The sequence below is a fragment of the Euprymna scolopes genome, chromosome 37 (assembly GCF_053919585.1).
Source record: "Euprymna scolopes isolate OS-2025 chromosome 37, ASM5391958v1, whole genome shotgun sequence".
Lineage (NCBI taxonomy): Eukaryota > Metazoa > Mollusca > Cephalopoda > Sepiida > Sepiolidae > Euprymna > Euprymna scolopes.
Window position 1 is genome coordinate 64,542,082 of NC_136518.1, and position 26,109 is coordinate 64,568,190.

General features: G+C 33.8%; 1 protein-coding gene across 2 annotated transcripts in view; it reads left to right on the plus strand.

The window, feature by feature from the left end:
* The window catches only part of LOC145261209 (uncharacterized), a 198,172-nt gene that overhangs the window by 150,707 nt on the left and 21,356 nt on the right, over positions 1-26,109 (plus strand). The window contains exon 1 of one of the 2 annotated variants that reach the window (XM_080119553.1): positions 4,654-4,787. The exons of the other annotated variant lie outside the window; for it this stretch is intronic. The gene's annotated coding sequence lies outside the window, so the exon portion shown is untranslated. Of the gene's footprint in view, positions 1-4,653; positions 4,788-26,109 lie in introns of those variants that run through there. 2 annotated transcript variants of the gene reach the window in all.

Here is a 26,109-nt window from a genome sequence, read left to right on the forward strand (position 1 = left end):
TGATACCACGTCACAAGGACACAAAAACAAGAAAAGAATCTGACTCACTTTTTTTTTTTTTTAAATTTTAAACAACGGACATTTATTTACAGGTACTTTCCAGAATAACGCCTTGTCTCTTGTTCAAAAGTCTTCTTGCTCTGCAATGTACTTATAAGACTCTGCCATGTCGAACATGTTATACCCCATTCGTGTCTAGCAATGTTTAGCATGCGTCTTTTCCTGTCACTCTCAGGCCACCTGTGTCACACGGCTATCTCTGTCCTCCCTCTAATGTGATCACTTGATGTCAGGAGCTAAATGAAAAAATAATCTATAATATAAATCTTACCTGTCTGTTTAAATGTCTGCCTACAACTTTCTACAGAGGCAACGGATTTTCATGAGATCGGTATCGTTTTGTTGCATGACCTTTCGGATGACAAATATCGAAAATTGGCTAAAAATATTAATTGCTTTACATATATATATACTTGTAGCCAAATTGTATATTGAAATGCTAATATCTTTGGTTCAATGGGACGAAATTACATGAAAATTTGGAAGCCTTTTGAAGATTAGAATACAATTCTGTGGTTAAAATGTTATAACAATTGGTAAATAAAGAATTTATATTTTCAAACCAATAAAATATTCCCAAATTTGCCTACATTTGTATAGATAGTGTCCTGGCAAACCAGCATCAGTTTTGCTGCTTTGGGATGAATTTTGCTTAGGGTTGTTTTTTGCTTGATTGTCTCCCCTGTGGCCTTGTCAGGCCACTAATATATATATATATATATATATATATATATATATATATATATATATATATATATATATATATATATATATATAAGAACATAAAGAACATTTAAAAATAAAATGTTTAAATTCAACATTATTTCTCGCGGTTAATGGTAGCCGATTGGATACAGTCTTTGCTAATCGAGCCAGAGATAGCTCGTGTTGCCAGATTCGAATCTGTCGACTGGTGTTAATCGTGACATCCTGCACTGAAGATTCCCGAAAGGATGAAAGAAACACTAGTGTCCGTAGGTATTTAATTATTATAGTAAAAAAAATAATTATGACAGCCCCTTTAAGAAACTCGTTTTTTATCGTTGAGCACTTTCAGTTGAATTAAGGCAGTCAATTTAGTTCTTATGCATAGATCATCATATAACGATTAGATCACTGTAGTGTCTGTAGGTATTTAATTATCATAGTAAAAACAAATTATATATATATATATATATATATATATTCTAGTAAAAACAATGGCAATAAAATAACATGTTACATTATATATAAAAAGGTGACCTGACAGTATAGTCCTGTTGTTTTTAATACTATATGCACACATGATGATTGCAACTTGTCAGACGAGTGCCACTCCCTCAGACACTTAAAAGTCCATGAGCCCAAAAATGACTTCCATCGCCACGAGACCATTTTAATGCCTGACAGAGTATCTATACACAGATGATGTTACAGAGTCTTAGCTTTGTACGACAGCTAAGTCTCTCTCTCTCGGTTTAAAATGTTGAGATCCAGCAACAAGCAAGAGCAAGATAGCCAGCAACAAGTTAAACTGCAGACTAGCTTAATGCGGGTACTGGTCTTCCGCTTTATGGTTTTTTAAATCAGAGATTTGCTTCTCCTAGAAAGGTTGCCTTCACCACAGCTTACAGGAGCCCTCTCCACCCCAACACACACATATATACACACAAACACGCACGGTGCTAGTTGGCCGTTGACCCCGAAAAAGGGTTCATTCGCCCTTTGGAAGGTCTTGTTTTTAATCCTTCAGGGAGACTAGCCACCCTCCTCACCAAACAAGTTTGGTGGGGGAACCAGTTTAGTTGCTGGTGACCCGGCCATGAGACAGGTAGTACTGGGTTACATGGTACCAGTAGCATATGACATGACATGGCACATACGTACATACATACATATATATATATATATATATATATATTATTCCAATTTAAAGATATTCAAAGATGAAAACTAATGAATTTAGCAACGTTCTTATGACAGTGCTCAATAAAAAGAGCAAGATATACGTTTGTATATAAAAACTATATATATATTGTATCAGTAGAAAAATAAGAAGAGTGCATAATTACTGTTGCAAAAGTAATATACTTTCTATTAATCATGTAATGATTGTGCCATCATAAAGCGGTTTTAGGTTTCATGGATGCATAGTATAAGCTGAAAATGAAAATGCTATCTATATAAGAGCCAGGTACGTCCAAGGATGGAGTACTGTTGCCACATCTGGGCAGTAGCTGCTAGAAAGGACTTATCCTGCCTTGATAGAGTTCAAAATAGACTTCGTAGCCTCGTAGTGGATGTCCTTTTCTCTTCTCTACAACTTCTATCTCACAGAAGAGATGTTGCGAGTTTGTCTCTGCTTTATCATTATTTTCATGGCAAGTGCTCGGCTGAGCTCCAATCTATGGTCCCCCCCTCGCCAAACTTTCGCAAGAAACACACGTATAGCTGAAAACGCTATCAATAATTCCCCCCACTCTTTATCTGTGCCTAAACCTAAACGTAGATTCCATGAACAAAGCTTCTTTCTCAGAACTGCACGCCTGTGGAATTGTCTTCCGTTTTCCTGCTTTCCAGCTGACTACAATATGGTTATCTTCAAGTCCAACATAAACAAGTTCTTGATGAGCCGTTCCACTTAAGTTAACAAATTTACCGAATTTCCATTACTAACAATTACTACATTGTCCAATTGATTACTGTACACTCTTAACCCTTATCCTCGAGTGATCTTTGGGCCTTGATAAGTGGTTATGCCTATGTAAAAAAAAAACATCATAAGCTGTTATGATGGAACAAACAAAAACGAAAATATGGGTGAGAAGAAAAAGGAGAACAACCTTTCAATGCGTTTTATGAGAAGGAGAAAGTGGGGGGGGGCTAGGAAACTATTATTGGGTGGGGGGGAATGGTATTATTTTTGTCCTACTTCTTGGCTTTTAGGGGTGACTCAGGCCAGTCCTACATGTTCGCCAAAAAAAGGAGAACAACCTTTCAACGCTGGACACTCTAAGCCATTATACTGAGATTCCATGGCCTATATGAGAAAATTAGGTTATTGGCAGCACCACTCATTTTATTTGTGTACGTGTCTCGTGCTCATGGTTGAAGGAGTGGTCAGATGAAAATCAACAATTATAGAATTCTCTTTTAGTTGAGCCCTTTTTGAGCTTACACAATGGCTGAGTGTGATTCTAATCCTATGACTGATTCCACCGTGACTGCTGACGATCGGATATGCACTTAATTTATTGGACACCCAGACTAAATCGTGCACCCACGAAACCCAAGTGTCTTTTGTGGTGGAATAATGATTGTATATTTAATTTTATATATATGTATATATATAGAAATTAACTCACTTTTAAGAAGCACGGGGACAATGGAATTTAAAATGTAAGGTTAGAAACAACGATCACGTGCGAATTTGTATTTTTTTTTAAATAAACAGATATTTATTTATTTAAAGTTTCAAATTTTCGGCTCATAAAAAAGCCTTCATCAGGATTTTTTTAAAAAACAATACAATATATATATTTTAGGATTTTTTAAAAAAAACAATACAATATGTATATATTTTTTTCTTTTCCTTTTCTTACGTGCCATGATGTCGTTTAGCAGAATGGTTGTGTATTGTAAGTGCAGTGGTAAGCGCTGTTCATGCATACATATTGTTTACAGAAAGTTTTAGCTGAGACAAGTCATTGGTACCGTCGGTTTCAAGCGCGATAATTAGGGACCGTTTTAGATACCCATATCAAGCTTGGCTGAAGAAAGCTTGATACGGGTATCTAAAATGGTTCCTAATTATCGGGTTTGAAACCAACGGTACCAATGACTTGTCTCATCTAAAACTTTCTGTGTGTAAACAAAATAATTATAAATAATACACTCTTATTTTCGGATTTTCCTTTTAGAGCACTCTGCTGGATTTCTTTTTCCAAAAAAAATAATATATGTATATACAGGGTGACCGAAAATAACACACGACATTCAATTGTTTTTCTGAGCATTTTTACAGTTAGCAGAGAAAAAAGGACCCTAGTGTTTTGATGTGATGTTTTGAATATAATAACCTAGTTCTCGATTTTCTGAGTTAAATTCTTAATTCATGAAACTTTTTAATAAAAGGTGTCTATTTACGATGATGATGATGATCGTCCATCCCTTGCAAAGATCACCAAAATCATGTTGGCATTTTGTTGAGTCCTGAAATGGCTTGTCAATCTGATCTGAGCTCTGCAGTATCTTCCGCATGCAGGGCACCTGTGAGATGATTTTGTATCAGAGATGCTGACTGCCCTGTCTTTTTGAAGATCACATTTTTCTCTCGCATTAAGTGAAGGGTATAAAGTTTGACACAAGGTCGGTTTTTAATCTGGACAAAATCCAGCTCCTCAAAAAATAAGCATTTTAGAGTGGGACAAAAATTAAAATTTATTTAGTCTAAAAGGATTCCTGCTTCACTGGCTAAGGCCAGAAAATATGAAATGTGGTATCAGAACAGATACTACACTTTGTTCCTTCATATTGAGCAGATTAACTCTTTCTCTTTACAGTACCGTGTTTAGGATCCCACAGTACCACATCACTGACAACCTCATCTTTTCTTCTGTAGCAATGTCCGGCATATCGTGTTCTTCTTTCGCCTATTACTGAAGAGACCTTGGGCAGCCGACCATATAGATGGCTAATGGTTGGATGTGTTTTCCAGTTTAACACGTCACTGCTCAGAACATTCTAGTGTAAGTTCCATCTAATTTACTTTCAAAGTTTTCTACTGATAGTCCATACTAGTGAACCATAAAGCAGCACAGTCTCCACTACGGCTCTAAAAACGTTTTTCTTGATCTGTTCCGAGAGGGCAGATTTCCATATAACTTTCAGCCAAACGAAGTGACTGCCTTTACTCAATTTTTCTTTTTTAGTTATTACAACAAAGATCGATTTTATGTAGACGTTGGCCACAAGACTGTCATAGACTATCTGCATACAAAGTTTGGTTGAAATCTACACGGTGGAACAGTAAATTTGTCACCCTAAAGAAAACAACACTGCATCTTTATTTTAAAACTTTTATTGAAAAAATTAATTCAGGTAACTTGATTATGTAGTAGAGCTGACATCTATTTGATGTAACCGCCTTCAGCCTCAATCATCACCTCAATACGAGTCCGGAATTGGGAGCAAGCCTTTTTCATAAGCGCCGACGAGAGTTCGGCAAATACTCGGCAGATGGCAATGATCAGGCTGGCTTTGGTGTTGTGAGATGTCATGTTGGTGATGTTCTTGACATATAACCAAAAGAAGTAGTCCAGTAGGTTCAGATCAGGGGAGGAGGGGAACTAGTAAGAGAGGTGTACAAAGTCATAGCACTCCTTCTGAAGCCAAACCTGAGTCTCTTTAAACTTGTGGGCCAGCACCGAGTCCTGGGTCCACACCTAGAGTCTGCCAGCAGCCACCTGATTGCACATCCAGGTACACTTTGGTGTTTATTTTCAGGCCGACTTCAAAGGTGTGAGGTGGCTTAATGTGGCCCTTACTTGAAACAACACCAATGTCCATAATCGTGGCTGTAAACTTCATTGAGCTGTACCCTCAAGCGTTGAACCGTCCAGATTTTCATTTTGAGGGTGCTGGCAGTGGTCCTGTTGTCATAACTTGGATTGGTAGAGAGCATGAGTTGTACAGCAACACATCTCTGATCTTGCTCGTTGAATATTGCGTCACTTTCATACATGATAGAAGGCTCCTATCTCTCTTGAGATTTGTACACAACTGGCAAACTAGTATATGGTCTGCAGTAAACAAAAGCAAACCCGTTTTAATCAAACGGAAATAGAATTATGTCGTCTTTTCTAGAACTAAAATTTTATTGTTCCACTAGCTAGTTTCTGAATCTATATTGAGCAGAGAGACAAATATTTCATTTTATTAATATAGAAGAAATACTTAATGTTTTTGACACAGTTCCCTTTGAGAAGAGAATGACCTACTCCTGTTAGACCTCGTATCTCCAAAATTAGTTGTATGATTTGAACAGGATATTGATTAGATGTTTTCAGATCCTTTGAACAGTCCAATTCTTCTGGAACACACGGGTAGTCAAAACAAGTTTTGTTGTTTTCACAGTTTTTATATCATCCAGACAAAATAATAAAATTAAAGAAAGCGAGCAAATAAAAATAAAAGACAGTTGTAATTGTGTTATATTAAATGAATTAACAAGATGATAGAAGATGTTTGAAGCTTCTTGAGTGAGTTGAGAGATTCTGTATGTTTTTTATTTCTTTCATTTTTTTCTGTTTGTCTGTCTGCCTATTTATGGCTGAATTAGTATTTTCATTTACTTTGTCACAATCTAAAATAGTATTTTTCTTTGGTTTATTACCTTTAAATTTTTAATAGCATTTTTATTAGTTTGTAGACTTAAGTTGTAAATAGAATTTTCCTTGAACCGTCGCATTTAAATTTTGGATAGAATTTTTGTCAGTCTGTCAGACTAAAATTTGAAATAATATTATTCTTGACTTGTCACACATTTTTGTCAGTCTGTAGACTTATGTTTGAAGTAGCATTTTCCTTGACCTGTTACTTTTTCGTTTTCGATCTGTCAGATTAAAGTTTGAAATAGCATTTTCTTTGACCTGTCACACTTTTTTTTTTTTCAGTCTGCCAGATAAAAGTTTGAAATAGCATTTTCTTTGACCTGTTTTTTTTTGTTTTTGTTTTTGTTTTCCATTTTAACCTTCCTTCTCGTCCTAGTTTCCTGGAGATTCCCCGAAAGTTGTAAACCGATAAAACCGGTAATCTAAATGAAGAGTAAAATTGGATTGCTGGAATGGCCGTCATGGGAATTGGTAAATACTGCGAATGATTATGGGAATATTTAATCATTATGACTGGATGCTCGTCTCACTGGTTTGGTCTTTGAGGAATCACACGGGGCCATCAAAATGAAACCATTCCGAAGTAGACGTAATGGAATTTGCAAATCGATTTTCAACTTGATTTAATCTCACTGTCAGTGCATCATGAGGCAATAAAACTATTCACCAGCTACTTAAGGACAATCTCCCCCCCCCTTTTTTTGCACAAAGCTCTAAAATGTTTAAGAATACATTCTCACCTAGGTTGTAATATATTAATGTAGTTGTACTGATCCCGCATTACCATATGCAGTGAAGTCATTTTACTTGTTAATGATGTCTTTTTGTTTGGATAGAAAAAAAAAATAGTTGTAAAGGAAAGGCACTTAAAAATATCGGTTATGGCCCTTGTTTTTCTGTCATTGTTATTTGTTTTTTGTTTTTTTTTTTTAATTAACTAAAAATCTTTCATATTATAGATTATCTGAGCCGAATTGAGTAAACTGTAGCAAAGTACATTATTATATTGCCAATAACATGATATAACAATAACACATAAGTCAGAAACAAAATTTGATGTGTCAACTTAAATGCTATATAAGTTCAACTTTAAGATTCTAATCATCATGATTTTGTTTATATAGAATAGGACATGAGAATAAAGTCACATTTGTGAAATATTTTTGCTTGGAATCCCCATGAAATGTTGTAACTATTATTTTGAAATCCTCTATGAAATCTTGTAACTATTATTTACAATCCCTATGGAATGGTATTGCTATTATTTTGAAATTCCCATGAAATGTTGTAACTATTATTTTGAAATCCTCTATGAAATCTTGTAACTATTATTTACAATCCCTATGAAATGGTATTGCTATTATTTTGCAATCCTCATGAAATGCTATTACTATTATTTACAATCCCCATAAAATGCTATTATTATTTTGAAATCCCTATGAAATCTTATTACTCTTCTTTTTATGATAATATATTTTATTATTATTATTGTAATTGCTTTATTAACTATCTGTGTCTACCCATCATTGCTGTAAGTCATTTAATTCTGTATTTGTTTCGCTTTATATAAACTATACCATTTTTGGACGGTTTTCATTTTTTTTTACTGATTCTTTTCCTTTTAAATAACATTTTTAAAGTATAATTTAATTATTATTGTATTATTTAGTCATTATAACTTGTATAAATCACTACATTTTTGGGGGGGGGTTGCATTGTATATCATTAATTTCCTGTATGTTTTCGTCATCATTATGCGACCTTTTGCTTTTCAATCTTTCTACCATTCAATTCATCAAATATACACATTGGGGACGGGATCGTCAATAACACAAGCAGACCATCCTCTCACCCTCTACACTCCTGACGATGTCTTGACGAAAGATGAAAACAACAAAATCGAAACATGCTTCAAAGAGACAAATCTAACTATGGGACATTTAATCTATACACAAGAAAAATTGAAAAATAAAAAAGGTATAAAAGCTCCCTGTTGTCTTTAACAATGTTTGTTTAAATGAAAAACTGCATAAATTCACACAATATATCTATATATCTGTAATATAAAGCTGGATATGTGTGTGTGTGTGTGTGTGTGTGTGTGTGTGTGTGTGTGTGTGTGTGTGTGTGGTCACGAATAGGCTCCTATATGGTTGACTATTTTAAAAAACTGATTACATATAATGATAGAAGATGTATCGAGACACAGGAATGGGTATGTTTGATCCTGAAGAATGGTGGTTCATAAAAGTTGTGGGGTCTGCGTTTGTACCTGGTCCACAAAGTTTTTTTTTTTTTTTTACACAGAGATCACCACTTATCAAGGCCCGGAAGCCACTCAGGGATAAGGGTTATTGCAAGTACATTACGTTAGTGAGGAGATTTGATGAAGTGTTTACTTAAGGGGGCGGTTCATCAGGAATTTGTTAACATTAGACTATGGAAATAAAAGATTTTAAAATAAAAAAAAAACGTTTACAAGTGTTTTTGATATAGATGTACATAGGAATACTTTGATAAGTATGTTTTAACTTAAATAGGAATGGTATAATAAAATTATGGGGTCTGCATTCACGCCTGGCCTCCATAGAATGGAAATAGGCACAAACTTTAATAAAGATTTTTCATATCTATATGCGTAAGTATACTTTGATAATTATGTTTCAGTTTGAAGAAATATGGTATAATAAAATTATGGGGTGTTTGTTTGCGCCTGACCTCCATAGAATGGAAATATGTCACAAAGTTTAACAAGGTTTTTTAATATAGATCCACAGAATATTGTGATAACTGTTTCAGTGTGAACAGGTATGGTATAATAAATCATGGGGTTTATCTATTTTATTTTTACTTTCATCATATTTTGCTTTGGTTTTGATACCCCCAAATTCAAAGCTATCTCTTTACAGCCCTTCCTTTTCATAACCTATCATACTTTCATAAATCAGAGTCCATTTCCTGTAGGCTGTTTTTGAACCCATTCAACGACGGGTACTTTTGTTAGTATATATATATATATATATATATATATATAGAATAAATGACAAAAAGTTATATTCCAAAATTCATGATGTTAATCAACAAAGAACAATTTTTTAAAATAGTTTCAAAGGTTATAAAGAAACGTTTAGGTTTATGGAATATAATCCTGAACTCATGCCATCGATTTTCCAAGCACTATATTATAGACTAGCAAGGCTAGTCAGCATTGCTCGTGGCAAAAGTATAACAACTTCTATTTCTATTTTTTCCGACCCCTTGTTTTCCTCCCCACACTCCCCTCTTTCTTCTTTACCCAACCCATTCCTCTCTCTGGATGCATACACACACACACACACAACTTAGTCAGGCATACAGGAAAGATATCTGTAAAAAAACTCAGAGTTACTTCCCTTTAATTAGTGGCTGGAAAACAGACTACATGTTAACATTAAAAGATGTGTGTGTGTACATCTTTTAATGTTAAATGGTATTAATGGACCTATCACCTTGAAATAATGAATCTCTTTATTTTATTTTAGAAATCATACATCCGGTGTAATGCCGATTAAAAAAAGAAAAATACCAGCTTTGTGGGTGTTTGTTGTGTATTTTTCAATCTTTAGCTGGACATACTAACAGACATTTGCCCATTTTTTTTTTTTTTGTACAAAAGAGTCACCACTTATCAAGACCCAGTGTCCACTCAAAGATAAGTGTTAATGAGTGTACGGTAGTCAATGAGACAATATAATAGTAACCGTTAGTAGTGAAAATTTGATAACTTAAGGGGACGGTTCATCAAGAACTTGTTCACGGTGGACTTAAAGATGATCATATTGTAGTCAACTGGAAAGCAAGGAAACGGAAGAGAGTTGCAGTTCTAAGAAAGAAACCCTTTATATAATAGAAGAGAAGAAGATAAATAAAGATACACACATTTAGTATTGCAGACATTTCGTTTAAAAGCCATTGCTTTTTATTGAATAAAGTTTGATGTCATGATTTTATTTTAAAAGCACAAAAGATGAAATTATTTATTTTTGCGCTAAAGATTTTCTTTTTGTCATTCAACCGATTTTCCTCCATTTTCCCCCCAAAATATGTTTTCTTTTATATTTTGTTGCAAAAAAATACATTAAATTTAAAGAATTATCGTCTTTCATAATTACATTACTTTTGCTGAAACTAAATTACACTACGCTCGGTGCCTGCCATTGTTCTGGCAGTCAGCTTTTCCTATTGAACCAGGCACAATAATAATCAGACGAATATGTAGAGAAAAAACAAATAATCGTGTTGTTGTTTGCAACTGTTAACATTCGTTTCCTTTCTTCTGCGTTAATAAAATATCCATTTATTTGCCTATCTGAAGAGTTTTTGTCGCATACTTCTTGTCTATGGAACGCATGACAATGCGGCTGCTTTCCTGTAGACTACAACCTGGCAGCCTTCAAATCTAATGTTAACAAATACTTGTCATAAACTGCCCCCATAAGTTTCAATCCCTTCATAATACTCTTCATCATTCAACTGACAATTCCTGAATCTCATTAGCCCTTATCCTTAAGTGGCTTTTGGCCTTGATAAGTAATGGTTCATTAATAAAAAATATATATATATATATATATATATATGTATATATATACAGTAGAACCCCGCGATACAGCATTAAAATTTAGTAACAAATTACAGTACAGTATATAATACACGTGTATATAATCAAATAACATTATAAATAACACCATAACCAGGGGCCGGAAAAAACACATCGTAACCTTTTTTTTTTTTTTTTTTTTTTTTACAAGGTGGTCACCACTTATCAAGGCCCGGAAGCCACTCAGGGATAAGGGTTATTGTAAGTACGTTAGTGTGGATATTTAAAGTGTCTACTTAAGGGGGCGGTTCATCAGGAATTTGTTTACGTTGGACTTGAAGACATCCAAGTTGTAGTCAGGTGGGAAGCAGGCAGAGAGAACAGAGTTCCACAGGCGTGCAGTTCCAAGAAAGAAGCTTTGTTCATGGAATCTACGTTTTGATTTAGGCATAGATAAAGAGTGCGGAAAAAAGTATACTGCGGCCACCGTATCCCGGGGTTCTACTGTATACATAAATTTTATTCTGATATAAAAGTTTCGCCCAGTATCAAACGGACGGAATTCTTGAGGATTGATAATTTGTATTATTCAGATTACTGTTCTCATTGTGTATAAAAAAAAACATATATATACTGCAGGGAAGTCACTACCTATCAAGGCCCAAAGGTCACTCGAGGATAAGAGTAGGGTGGTCATTGAAACAACTGAGTTCCTTTCCAAGAGTGTCTTGTGGAACATATTACCATGAAACTGCTTCCCTCCAAATTATAACACGGTTGTTCTCAAATTCAATGTCAACAAATACTTGTCTTAAACCATGCTTATAATTAATCAAAGTTTGTTCGCCCATTCATTATTTTCAACACTCTTATGATATTCTTTATTATTAGACAGACAATCCATCCTTCTTGATTCTTTAGTATTAAAAAAAGATAGAAGTCAGTAAAATGAGTAAATAATATTACTGAAGATGCATCTTTGTGAATGAAAAATCTGATTAAAAAAAAAAAAAAACTTGTATCAAGTCATTATATATATAAGCTTATTAGCAGAGTGACCCGACGTTGCCCGGCATTAAATGATGATCAACGAACGTTTCATATTCCCATATTTTTATTGTCATCGAAATTGGTGTAATCGCCCATTTTTCAATCAAATCAGTTGATCGCCTGCTCTAGTCGGGGACACATCGTGGTGACCAAGGAGTCCATGCACATGCCTCTCGCATGACTTAGTTCACAATACATTGTAATCTACATTGCACTATAGAGAATCTACTATTGATTTTATAAAATTATTTTTATTTATAATGGCTTGAATTAAAGATTAAAATGCAAAAGTCAAGTATCATGCTTCAGTTGTGCTCTAAACAGAAACATTGATTTCGAACACGCCCTGTCATATCAAAGAACCTACTGTTGAACTTATTTCGAGTCTTTCGGCTTGTGTGGTAATAAAACTTCTCAAATGCAATTGTAATGTTAGGTTGTGTAAGGTGTTAACTTTCATCAGAATCATATGTTTCTTCTTTCATTGGATACAAAACCAAACTAAGAATACTGCCAGGAGCATAAGGTACCTTCGTGTGAAATTTCATAAAAATCAGCCCAGCTGTTTTCTAGTCCATAGGGAATGAACTCACACGCACCCAGACACACACACACACAGGCAAAGTTGCTTATTATATAATATTAGAGATTAAAAATTCCAAAGTCATAGAAGTATTCACTATATCTATATTCATATTGTTTTATTGCTGCGTCTTACACGTGTTCCATTGAATGGAATGAATATGCCAAACAAATCGTTAGAGATTTATATGTTTCCCAGGAAAAATATACGGTTCTTTTTTTTTTTTTTTTTTTGTGTATTTTTTCTCCTTTTGTTTGTCTTTGATTGAAAAGGCAAAAAAAAAAAAAAAAAAAAATTGCACATTTTTCCTGATGAACTCATGTAAATTTGGTGATTTTTTTTTTTTTTTATTGATTTTTTTTTTTGGTATATTCATGCAATCAAATGAGACATGTGTAAGACGCGGCGATAAAACAATATGGATGTGAGTTAAATGAATACTTCTGTGACTTTGAGATATTTAATAAAGTTATATTTGCTCTGTAAATGTAAATTTATCTTTATTAGGCTTAATTAACTTGACTAATTATATCAAAGAGGCACTTCCTTGCTCATTCACTGCATAAGATTTGCGTCTTGCTGCATTTGTGACGTCACTGCCAGGATATGTGTCTCTAATAACTTCTACTTGGAAAATTCGACTCTACACAATTTCTAATCTTACATGCAAATGTACAATACTAACCTTATCTTTACACACATGCGTCTAAATATTAGTATACTTATAGTGATGCAGGGCACGTCTAAAACATCCTATTGTTGTGCTTTTGATTACAAAGGCATGCATAAACTTATACACCCGTCCTACTTATTTACTTGCCTCTCCATGAGGGCAAAGTTAGACACACGGTCAGTTTTTAACCCTTTACCACCAGAATTTTTTTTATGCAGTAAATAAACTTTTTAATCATGAAACACAAACATGACGAAAGTTAGCATGCAACTGACGCACGAACATAAACAAACCCCTCATTTACTTGTTGAACCATATATAGACCTGTACTTTGAAGACCAGTTAGGCTGACAAGCCATAAAAGTATCTTGATTACGCAATAACCCTTATCACCAAGTGGCTTACGGGCCTTGATAAGTGGTGACTACTTTGTAAAACAAAAAAAAAGTAAGAAATATATATATATATATATATACTTTTTTTTTTTAAAGACAAGTTAAAAGTTGGCGGTAAAGGCCACCATTCGTACATGTATGGAGTATTGTTGTCATATTTGGCCTGGTGCATCTGCTACTAGTCTCTCAATTCTGGGCAGGGTTCAAAAGAGAGTCGCCAACCTAATAGATCTTGAACTGTCATCTAAGTTTCAACCTCTGTCGAAATGTTGCATCCCTCTGCCTGTTTTACAAGTATTTTAATGGTGAATGCACCAACAAACAACAAGCCCTTGTACCCCCGCGATGTAAATACCCCCGACAAACTCGACAAGCAGCAAAGTCCCACCCTTACACAGTAGTGATCCCTAGATGTAAGAAAGCCTTCTAATAGTTTCTTCCCTAGAACTGCTAGACTTTGGAATTCCCTTCTGAGTTCTTGCTTCTCCAACTGTACTGACATGCAGAAGTTCAAGTGTAATGTGAACAGACATCTTGCTGCTCAACTCCCTACATAGTATCCCTGAAACTTATTTCCTTGATAGTAGCCCCCCTACATCAAAGTGGCACTGTGCCTTGTTTGGGGTGAAAATGTAATTAAAAAAATTTTTTTTTTAAATATGAGGAAAATCCAGCTCCCCCAAACTCTGGATTGGAAAAAAAAAATGCCTCGATCTAGAAGGATTTCTCCTGTGACTGAGGACAGAATAGACATATACTAACATTAGAATTGATATAAACTTTGTTCCTAGCCAAAAGAACAAAGAAGCAAGTCATCAGGAATCTAGGTTCTTGACCATTAGTAGACAAAATAACTCAGATCCTGATGTTGGTTTATAAGAAGGTTTATTAATTGAAAGTAGCTTGGATTCTAATGTTCTCCAGGAACCAACACATTGTATGCCTCAGTCACAAAGCAGACAAAGAATAGAAATAAACTTCAACTCGCTTTTTTTTGTTGTACAACAACATTTATTTCCTCATTCTCTTGTTACTGCTGTGGCGTCCGTCATGTGATCGTGTTCTCAAACATCATCCACACCTCTCATGTGATCTGAAACGTAATGTTCGTCTTTAACGTGATCTGCTATTTAAAGTCTTTATTTTTACCCACCGATGACGTCATTTCACATTCAGTTGCATATGTGTGTCTGTGCTATGTTACAGCATCATTCATAAACCCAGGGTGATGCAGATACAAAGGCTTCAACACCTGGACTGTTGCATCAGATGCAAACCAAAAGAGAGAGAGCAGTAGACAGACAGATAATTAGAGAGAGATAGCATATATCACATTTCCTCTAACTATATTATGCCCCCCCCCTTCCATCAGGGAAGGCGATGTGTCTGCTCTGCTCAAAGTATTACCAGAAAAAAGAATTCTCTCTCCCTGGCATGCTACAATGTAAGTCACATGATGACAGCAACTTCCGTTTCTGGAGTTACCTTTGGCCCCCTACATGTCACGCAAACTTTCTCATGCAACACTATTTCAAAGATAAGCGTAACAGACCAACCGACAGACTGAACATTTCATAGAGATGCACCAACTCATCTAACAATTCTAGTAAAACTACTTTTTTATTTTTTTATACTAATGGGGAACCATTTTGGTGAGTGCTTATCAAGGCTAAAAGCCATTTGAGGATAAGGGTTAGTGACATCTCTAGTTGGATGATGGAAAAGTACTATGAAATGGTTTGAGGACTATAATTAATTCATAGGACAACTTGACAGATGAAAACTGAAGTGTCAAAGAATCCAAGGAACGTTCTTGGTGAAAGAAAGAGGTTTTTTGTTTTCTCTCTTTTTTTTTTTTTTTTTTTTTTTTTTTTTTTTTTTTAACTTGAGCCTAATAGAACAACTGGTGGATTAAACCTTATAGAAATGTATAGACACATCCAAAGCTTTCAATTTGAATAAATAATAAAAATAATACAAAAAAAAATCTGTTTTTTTTTTTTATTGCACCATTTTCTTTTCTTTTTGGTGTACGTGGGCGAAATATATGCATAGACACTTTTAAGATCTTTAATTCTTTAATGATACATATATAATTCTGCCGGGACACGTTTACTGATTTAAGCAAGGAAAAAAAAAAGAATTGATTTTCTCCTTTTATTCTTGGAAACAATAAAATGTCTACTTTATTATAAAATGCCCGAAGATAATGTTCGTTTTTTGGGGTTTTTTGCTGTTGAGAAATACCAAAAAAAAAGTACATTTTTTTTTTTTTTTTGGTAATTTCCATTCCATTTTCTCATCTTGTTAGAATTTTATTGGTAGCATTTATAATTATGTCCAATCTCTAAAGATGTATATTTATTTTGCATCCTGAAATTTTAATGGAATTTCTCAATCATTTATATACCCCCCCTCTCCAAACTTTCACAAAAAACACTTGTCTAGCTGAAAACACTATCAATAATTTTCCCCACTCTTTATCTGTGCCTAAACCTAAATGTAGATTCGATGAACAAAGTTTCTTTTTTAGAACTGCCTGCCTGTGGAACTGTCTTTCGTTTGCCTGCTTTCCAGCTAACTATAATATCGTTGTCTTCAAGTCCAACGTAAACAAGTTCTTGATGAGCCGTTCGACTTAAGTTAACAATTTACCAAATTTCCATTACTAACGATTACTATATTGTCCAATTGACTACTGTACACTCTTTAACCCTCATCCTCGAGTGGACTCTGGGCCTTGATAAGAGGTGATGCCTATGTAAAAAAAAAAAAAAAATCTTACATAGGTGAGAGGTGACAGTGGTCTAATGGTAAATGACACGGACGGAGACCTGGATGTATTAAGTTCAAATCCAGTTCATTCCACGAAATCACCTTCGGTTAGGATGTTGGCAACCTTCACATGACTCCTCCCGTAATTCCCTTTGTCTTTCTCGAAAGAATTCTGACTAGAAAAAATATTGGGAAACCAATACCAACAATAGCATCTTCAAGTTCGTATGATAATGATCTTTTATAAGCAGAATGATACAGTGTAATCTCCCAACCCTTTTGTAGCTGAATGCAACACAAACATGGAGGGGGGGTATTATCGATCAAATGCAGATTGGATTTTATTTTATTTATTCTCAAAACGAATGTGTTAACTTTTAGTCAACGTGGAATCAGTTTCTTACATAAAAATGTAGCTAGAACCCTCTTCGGCCATCTTGAAACATAGCTACTTCTGCAGAATAAAAATAAGGCCTGTGCTAACATCAAAATTTTTCTGAGCAGTTTATATAAGACGCCCAAAGGTGCCATTTTAGTGAGTAGAGAATAGGTCTTGGGTTTACTTTCCGCAGCCTCGCAACTCTTGGTTCTCTTATTTTATCCTTTAGTCCTCACATTCAATGTTTCTAACAAAGGTGGAGAATTGCTGTTTTCTAAGTCAAATCTATCCAGCTAACATTTAAAGTTGGCTAGTTTTTAACCTTAAAGTAGTATTGTATTCTATTTTTAGCTCTTTACATCTTCAGTGGCTTCATGCTTTGTCTGCAGAGATTTCCAAGAATTAAGACAATAAATAATAAATGCTCAGTCAATGAAATCGCAATAGCCAACATAATTTAAGAAAACATTTATTTGTCATCATTGGTTTATTATGACAAAAAAATTAAATATTTATTTTGATTCAAACAAAAAAATAACAATTATAAAAATTTTGTTTAAAAAATCCAGATTTGTTTGTGTGTATTTGCTATAAGTTGTTTGTTATTCAAAAAATATTTATGAAACTTACCTTACAATGAGTGTTTTTTTTTTGTTTGATTTAAATTTTAACTTCTTAAAAGTTTCATAAAAATTGTCCAATAATTATTCATTGTATTTTTTTTTTTTTTTTTGTAACAACACAAAGAATATTATTTTCATTTTCCAATTAATTTTTCATTGAATTATCTCCGTAACAGCAGACATAATATGTTTTTCATTTTAAAAATTGAACAGCATTAGGAGAAAAAACTCATAAAACTTTTGTTTGGCATCTTCCAACATTTTACATAAACCACCCGGAAATTTCCCATGATAGCACACTTCTTATACTGCATAGGTACCAAAATATTTACCAATTCTGGCCTACTATTTAGGGAAACTCTAAATTATCATACCCTTAAGATTTTTTATAGCGATACAATAGATGTGTAATGTGAGTCTTAAAGACGGGCTTATAGGAAAATTTTATCTGAACGTTATGGAGAGATATGTGCAGAAAAAGAGACTCTGTTGGTTTGGTCACATTGAATGAGGATTTGTGGATGAGTAGGTCTAGGATAATTGAGATAGAAAAGTCAATTAACAGATGAAGGTCAAAGAAAACATTGGGGGGGGGTGATAAGTAGGGCTGTGACAACAGCCTATTCTTTTCATTGTTTTGACTCTTGAGTATATATCCGTTAATGTCTGATGTTTTTATATAGACAGATGTGGTTCTTGGTTGATTAAGTGTGTCTAACAGTGTCGGATATATACCCGAGAGTCAAAAGAATGAAAATTGAAAAAGAGAGATGAATAAAGACCTGGCCAGAGATAGGCCGGTTTGAAAATGGATTTCTAGAAGCCGTCCGACACATGCCAGCATGTAAAACAGATGGTAATGTAATGCCAAAAGTTACCTGAACTTATTCCATTCATTCCTAACTTTTGCAATCATGTCAGTTCCATGCTCCTCCTTGTGCTTGAATGGTATCACCAAGGTAACAAACTCTTCTGAACAGACTCAACATCCTTGCCATCCAAATATTCTTTCTCCACCAGGGCTCGACAAACAAGTTTTAGTTGACCTTTGACAACTAAGTATTTGCGTTTACTAGCCAAATAGGAAAGTTACTATGTGATTTTTGGAATATGACATCTTCGTTTTGTGACAAGTTCGTACATTATAGATTTTTTTTTTTTTTAATAAGTGTAATTCTTAATATACACAGAATTTTATGGTTAGACTTACAGTATAAACATTCGAATTTCTTCAGATGTTTTTAAAACAACCTTCGTTGTATATTGTTCTATTAAACCGTTTATTGTTTCAATGATTTTATTTTGGTCGTTTCATTAAAATAAAAGTTGAAAGGCATTTTTAACTCACTAATGAGCTTTGAAAGATTGTTGGTGAAAAAAGCACAATCGCCAAAACGTAATCGTTTTATTATGTCTAGTCACCACTTAGAAAGATCACTTTGCAAATGCAACTGTTTCACTAACAATGTAAAGTTCTGTCCACATCAGAGTTCTCATCCGTTTTCATTGTGTTACACTTCTTGCACATGCCAATCTATCTCTACAATTATATAAATGCAACTTCGTCTGTGTGTGTGTGAGTTCGTTTCTTATAGACTCCAAAACGGCTGAACAGATTTTCTTTAAAATTTACAGAACTTTAGTGTATAAGTCTGGGAGTGATCTTAGTTAAATTTTCTCTCAGAATACCCCTGATAATTGCTGGTAATCGATAATCGAAACCATTATTTTAATTTATGTATCATCGGTAAAGCAATTTTTTCCATGTCGTCGCTTAGCAACAATGATAGAACACTGGGATGTAAAAATTCTACCGTGGGTAAGTTGATAGCGTGTTTGTTTGTTTTTGTTTGTTTGTTTTTTTTTTTTTTGCATGACGTGGTCTGTAGGTCCAAACTTGGCACATAAATTTCTTTTTCATTAACTGCAAAGAATTTTATAAGACTTGAAAATTTACATGTTTTTTTGTTTTTTTTTGCACTTGTTTTGGAGACGACCATGTTGTAGTTAGCTGGGAAGCAGGCCAACAGAACAGTTCCACACATGGGCAGTTCTAGAAAAGAAGCTTTGTTCATGGAATTTGCGTTTAGATTTAAACACAGATATAGAGTGGGGGAAATTATTGGAAATGATTGTATATATCTCTACTTCTATATAAAAGGAAATGTGTGTGTGTGCGTGTGTGGACTCAAAAACTGCTGGGCCGATTGTTATGAAATTTCACATGAAGGTACTTTATGTGTCTGGCAGTGTTCTTAAATAGGTTTTGTATAGGAATGTCTTCAATAAGTATCGATAATTGAAATAATCCAATGAAAGAAATTATAGGCAATTTTGACCAAACATCACAATACAGCCTAACATCTTATACAGCCTAACATCACAAGTGCATTTCAGAAGGTTTATTAGGACACAACAAGTTTTATTAAAATCCAACATATAAAATCATTAAAATCAACAGTAGGTTCTTTGATATGACAGGGGCGCATTTGAAATGAATGTTTCTTTTTAGAACACTATGATACTTGATTTTTTTTTTTTCATTTTAAACTAAAATTGAAGCCATTATCACTGTGCAACCAGTAAGGTTATGTCAAAATCAACAATAGGTTCTTTGATATGACAGGGGCGCATTTGAAATGAATGTTTCTGTTTAGAGCACAATTGAAGCATGATACTTGACTTTTGCATTTTAATCTTTAATTCAAGCCATTATTTATAAAAAAATAATTTTACAAAATCAACAGTAAGTTCTCTACAAGGCAACATATTGTAGACTGCGGGGAAGCATATGAAGCTTCCTCCCGGTGCACCACGATGGATCCTCGATTAGAGCAAGCAATCAATTGATTTGATTAAAAAATGGCGATCTCACTGATTTCGATGACAATAAAAATATGGGAGTCGGAAACATCTTTGATCATCATTCAATCCCCGGAAACGTTGGGTCTCTCAGCTAGTATATATATTTATATAAAAAAAATTTTTTTTCCAATTCTAACCTTTAGCTAGTATATTTATATAAAATTATTTTTTTCCAATTCTAACCTCAAATATTTTTCTAATTCTAATCTGAATTTTTTCAAAGTCGGTGTTTTCTTTTTACGTTTACTTTTGTATAATGTCGACTTTTCACATCTTCTGACGAGAAGCATTTTGCTTTGAAATTTCATGACCTAAAGAGGTTTCTCCTTTATTTCTCTTTCTGTAACCCTTATTGACTTGATAATGTAATAAAGTTCCTATGTAACTTTACGCTTTATTTTCTTAACTTATATATATATATATATATATATATATATATATATATATATATATAATCAAGATATATTGCTCAGGTTAATTGGAAATTAACTCTATCAGATCAATAACTGATTTATCTATATTTTTTTTGTGTGTGGATCACAATCGGTTGGAAACAAGAAAGCTATAAATAACGTTTCATTTCTTTGGATTCCTTTGGCGTACATTCTTATTTTTAATTTGCTATATCTTTTTTTTTTATTCTTACCATTTTTTTCTTCTTTTGTGCGATATAAAAGCAGAAACCTGACTCCTATCCATACACCCACGCACCCCATCTTGGACTTTTTAATATTTTATTTAGATGCGCCTTGCATCTTTTAGGCGTTTTGTCTTTCGATCCTAAGTTCGAAATAATAGTTTCAGCGCAAAGCGCACAGGTTAAATGAATTGGCCTTATTTTAAATGTATTCAAGCTGTTAGTCTGTTGTATTGTCAGTGTGTGTGTGTGTGTGTATATATATGTATATATATATATATATATATATATATATATATATATATATATATACATATATATATATATATATATATATATGAATAGATAGCCCTTATTTTTTATGGGACGTATGTATTTATTTATTTACGTGCATAAAAGTATACAGATGAACACACGTGTTTCTGGCTTTTACCCTTCGTCAGCATAGGTTAGGATGGAACTCATGACATCAGTATCCGCATTCTGATGCTGTACCGTAGTCGATCACCACTTTAATGCACGTTTTTTTTTATTTCTTATACATTATTTATTTCTCTCTCTCTCTTTCTCTCTCTCTCTCTCTCTCATATATATATATATATATATATATATATATATATATATATATATATATATACGTGTGTCTAAATTCGTGTTTCGTCTGGTGGTATAAAATGTTCTAACGAATGTGTGTATACAGAGTGTATATACGTTTGTATATACGTGTAACAGTCATCTGTATGACGTGGGTGTATATATGTGTGTTCGTCTATGACCGTCTAGCGTTGTGATCGTCTATTCTAAACTTCGTTGTGTGTGTATGTACATTTAATTACAGTTCGTGACGGAAAAGAAATATACATAAATACCTTTAAAACACAAACGACAAATAACACTTATTTGGGGTTTCAACATCTGGCCAATTGAGAAACATATCTGGTCCATCTTCGGTCTTGTTTGACAGAAAGATACAATGGAAATTCCTCCCAAAAAAATGACAGACATTTTATTTCAGAGTGTTTTTTTTTTCTCTTTTGGAAAGTTGCAATACTGATTCTGATTATCGCCATTTCTGACCCATTCTACTTGGAGCCATCATGATTTGAAGACCATCTCTGTCCCTCTTTGAACTCCGACTTGACAAAAAAATGTATCATTCAAGCTCTCTCTCTCTCTCTCTCTCCTAAAGCTGACTCTAGAGGTCAACCTATTTTTAAATTATTGTTTGTGTTCTAACATTCTTTTCTATTAAAACATCTTTATATATATATTTATTTCGCTACGATAACATTCTTTTTGTCATTCTATTCTTATAAATTTAATACCGATTATAATAATCGTCAACCAGCACATTCCACGGTATTGCTCAGCCAATATCCAACAAGTTTATCATACATAAATTTCATATAGACTTTTGTAGGTTTGTCATGCCTAAACTTGAAATAGCATTTTTATTGGTATGTCATACTTAGGTTTTTAAAGAGCAATTTTATCAGTTTGTTATGCTTAAGTTTCAAATGGCATTTTAGTTGGACCATCAGACAATTTTGAAATAGCATTTTAGTTGGACCATTACTCAATTTTGAAATAGCATTTTAGTTGGACCATCACACAATTTTGAAATAGCATTTTAGTTGGACAATCAGAAAATTCTGAAATAGCGCATTTTAGTTGGGCCATCACACAATTTTGAAATAGCATTTTAGTTGGACCATCAGACAATTTTGAAATTGAATATTAGTTGGACCATCATACAATGTTGAAATAGCCTTTTAGTTGGACCATCACACAATTTTGAAATAACATTTTAGTTGGACCATCACACAATTTTGAAATAGCATTTTAGTTGGACCATCACACAATTTTGAAATAGCATTTTAGTTGGACCATCAGAAAATTCTGAAATAGCACATTTTAGTTGGACTATCACACAATTTTGAAATAGCTTTTTAGTTGGACCATCAGAAAATTCTGAAATAGCATTTTAGTTGGACCATCACACGATTTTGAAATAGCATTTAAGTTAGACCATCACACAATTTTGAAATTGAATATTAGTTGGACCATCACACAATTTTGAAATAACATTTTAGTTGGACCATCACACAATTTTGAAATAGCATTTTAGTTGGTCTGTCATGGTTAAACTTAAAATGTCCTTTATTCTCAATCTGTCATAATTAAACTTGAAATAGCATTTTAGTAAGTCTCTCACATTTGAGTCTGAAATAGTCTTTTTGTTGGTCCGTCATACCTAAGTTTCAAATATCATTTTCAGTTGTCTGTCACAACAAAGTTTCAAATAGCATTTCCGTTGGTCTGTTACTCTCAGTTTTGAAATTGCATTTTCGTTGGTCTGTTATGGTTTAACTTGAAATAACATTTCCATAGGTCTGTTATGCACAAATCTGAAATATAATTTTCGTTGGTCTGTCATTCTTAGCTTTGAAACAGCATTTTCGTCAGTCTGTAATGCTCTAGCTTGAAATAACATTTTTGTTACTAAATTTTTAAATACTATTTTCATCAGTCTGTCACATACAAATCTAAAACATTTTCATTGGTCTGTCATGCTTACTTTTGAAATAGCATTTTAGTCGGTCTGTGCTGGTCTGAAATAACATTGTCGTTGCTAAATTTTGATTTAGCATTTTCATTGGTCTTTTAGGCTTAATTTCAAAATATCATATTTGTCGGTCTGTCAAATTGAAGTTTAAAAATCAATTTCGCGGGTCTGTTAAGATGAAATTTAAAATATCAATTTCGTCGGTCTGTCAAGTTAAAATTTAAAATATCAATTTCGTCGGTTTGTCAAGCTGAAGTTTGAAATATCAATTTCGTAGGTCTGTCAAGTTGAAATTTCGAATATCAATTTCGTCGATCTATCAAGTTTAAATTTAAAATACCAATTTCGTCAGTCTGTCAAGTTGATGTTTGAAATACCAATTTCGTCGGTCTGTCAAGTAGCATTTTAGTCAGTTTGCCACACGTAAGTTTGAAATGAATGATCGTGATATGTGTCGGGTTTTTTTCGGCACTAAACGCTGAATTGAAATGGTCGTATCCTGAGCAATCGATCCGTTCTGCGATTCTCCTTTACTTTTGTGTCACGGAAGCACGAAACTAATAACCTCCGCTACGCCACCACCACCGCCACCGCCCTGTCTTGTTATTCGTACATCTAAATCAATTACGTTTCTCGTTCTCTTTGTGCTCTACTCATCTCGTGTGTACGGATGAGTTTACAAGCAGTCAAGTGTTGCCGTCTAATCGTATCTTTTGCATCGCAAAAATGAAAACCGTTTTTTTTTTCCTTCTCTTTCTTTCAAACCCTTAAATGTCTCGCCATCTATTGAATTCTGTCCGTTGTAATCTGATTGGGAATTAGCCGATAAAAAAAAAAACTTCTTCGATTTCTTACAACTTTAGACGATTAATTTTCTTTCTTTTCTTTTTATCATTTTGTTGAAAACATGTTTCGTGCAAGATACCTTTTCTTTGTCTTTGTATTTCCTGGGTTAGTATTACCAGCGATATAATAATACGCTAAGTTTTTTTTTTTTTTGTACGTACGTTATCGCCTTTTTACACACTTTCCAAAAAATGAGATCGCCCGATATGCAAAAAAAAAAAAAAAATCTTGATTGGGGATTAATCTGATGTCACTAAGGTAAAACAGATTCCTACTGTACCAATTTTACGAAGAGTGTTCAATAAGTAATGCTCCTAACCCATTTCAAGTTGCCTAATCTAGCTGAAATTTTGCATATGCAATGATTTATATCTCTATGGGTTATGTGGCAACATCAGTAAAAGTACTCTACTCCTGCAAGACAATGCCCTAGTCCACAACGGGCATATCACCAAATCAGAAGCATGGGCATTTGTCTATGAAATCCTTCCCCATTCCCCCTGAACCTTGCACTTTCTGACTTTACCTCTTCCCAACCATGAAGTTGTTTTTGGAAGGAAAGCGTTTCCCAGATGATGCAGCCTTGATTTCCAAAGTCAGGTCATAGTTGGAGGACTAACCTAGAGTGTTCTAAACAAAAAAAAAGGTCTTCAGAGTTGCATTAAATGATGGGAGAAACGTGCTTCCTATGTAGAGTAAGACTTATAACAATGCCAAGTTTCGTTGCTCTACTGCTGTGAAAAGTGGGTCAAAGACCTTATTGAATGCCCCTTGTAAGATGAATTGTCCTAAAATCAAATTATGTTGTCCCATCAACTAAAGGAGTATAATTTTATATAAATACAATAGGTCAATGTAATTTGCTTGAAGCATTATGCACAAAAATATATATATATATATATATATATATATATATATATATATATATATATATATATATATATATATATTGTAGCTTCCTTCAGTCTTGGCACTGTAAATACCCACTTTAAGGGTGCCTGCATATGGAATTTTTTGTGATAAGAGTTGCGCAATCTCCACCCACACATCTCTTTAGTCGGCGTTGTTAAATACCAATGGCAAGTGGAGGTTCAGAACTACTGGAAACAATGCCAATATAAGTGGATAGCACGTACAGTGCCTAGAATTCCCAAATGGTTACCCATCTGGTACTAGCCAGGCTCAATGTTGCTTGACTTCAGTGATCTGACAAGTTAACACATTCGTTTTGAGAATGAATAAAAAAAATCCAATCTGCATTTGATCGATAATACCCCCCTCCCCATGTTTGTGTTGCATTCAGCTACAAAAGGGTTGGGAGATTACACTGTATCATTCTGCTTATAAAAGATCATTATCATACGAACCTGAACATTCTATTGTTGGTATTGGTTTCCCAATATTTTTTCTAGTCAGAATTCTTTCGAGAAAGACAAAGGTAATTACGGGAAGAGCCATGTGAAGGTTGCAAATATCCCAAGTGAAGGTTATTTCGTGGAATGAACTGGATTCGAACTTAATACATCCACGTCAGTCCATATCATTTACCATTAGACCACCGTCACCTCTCATCTATGTAAGATATAAGTGATTGGGAAATTCCATTAAAAATAAATATACATCTTTAAAGATCGGACATAATTAGAAATGCTACCAATAAAAATCTAACGAGATGAGAAAATGAAATGGAGATTACCAAAAAAAAAAGAA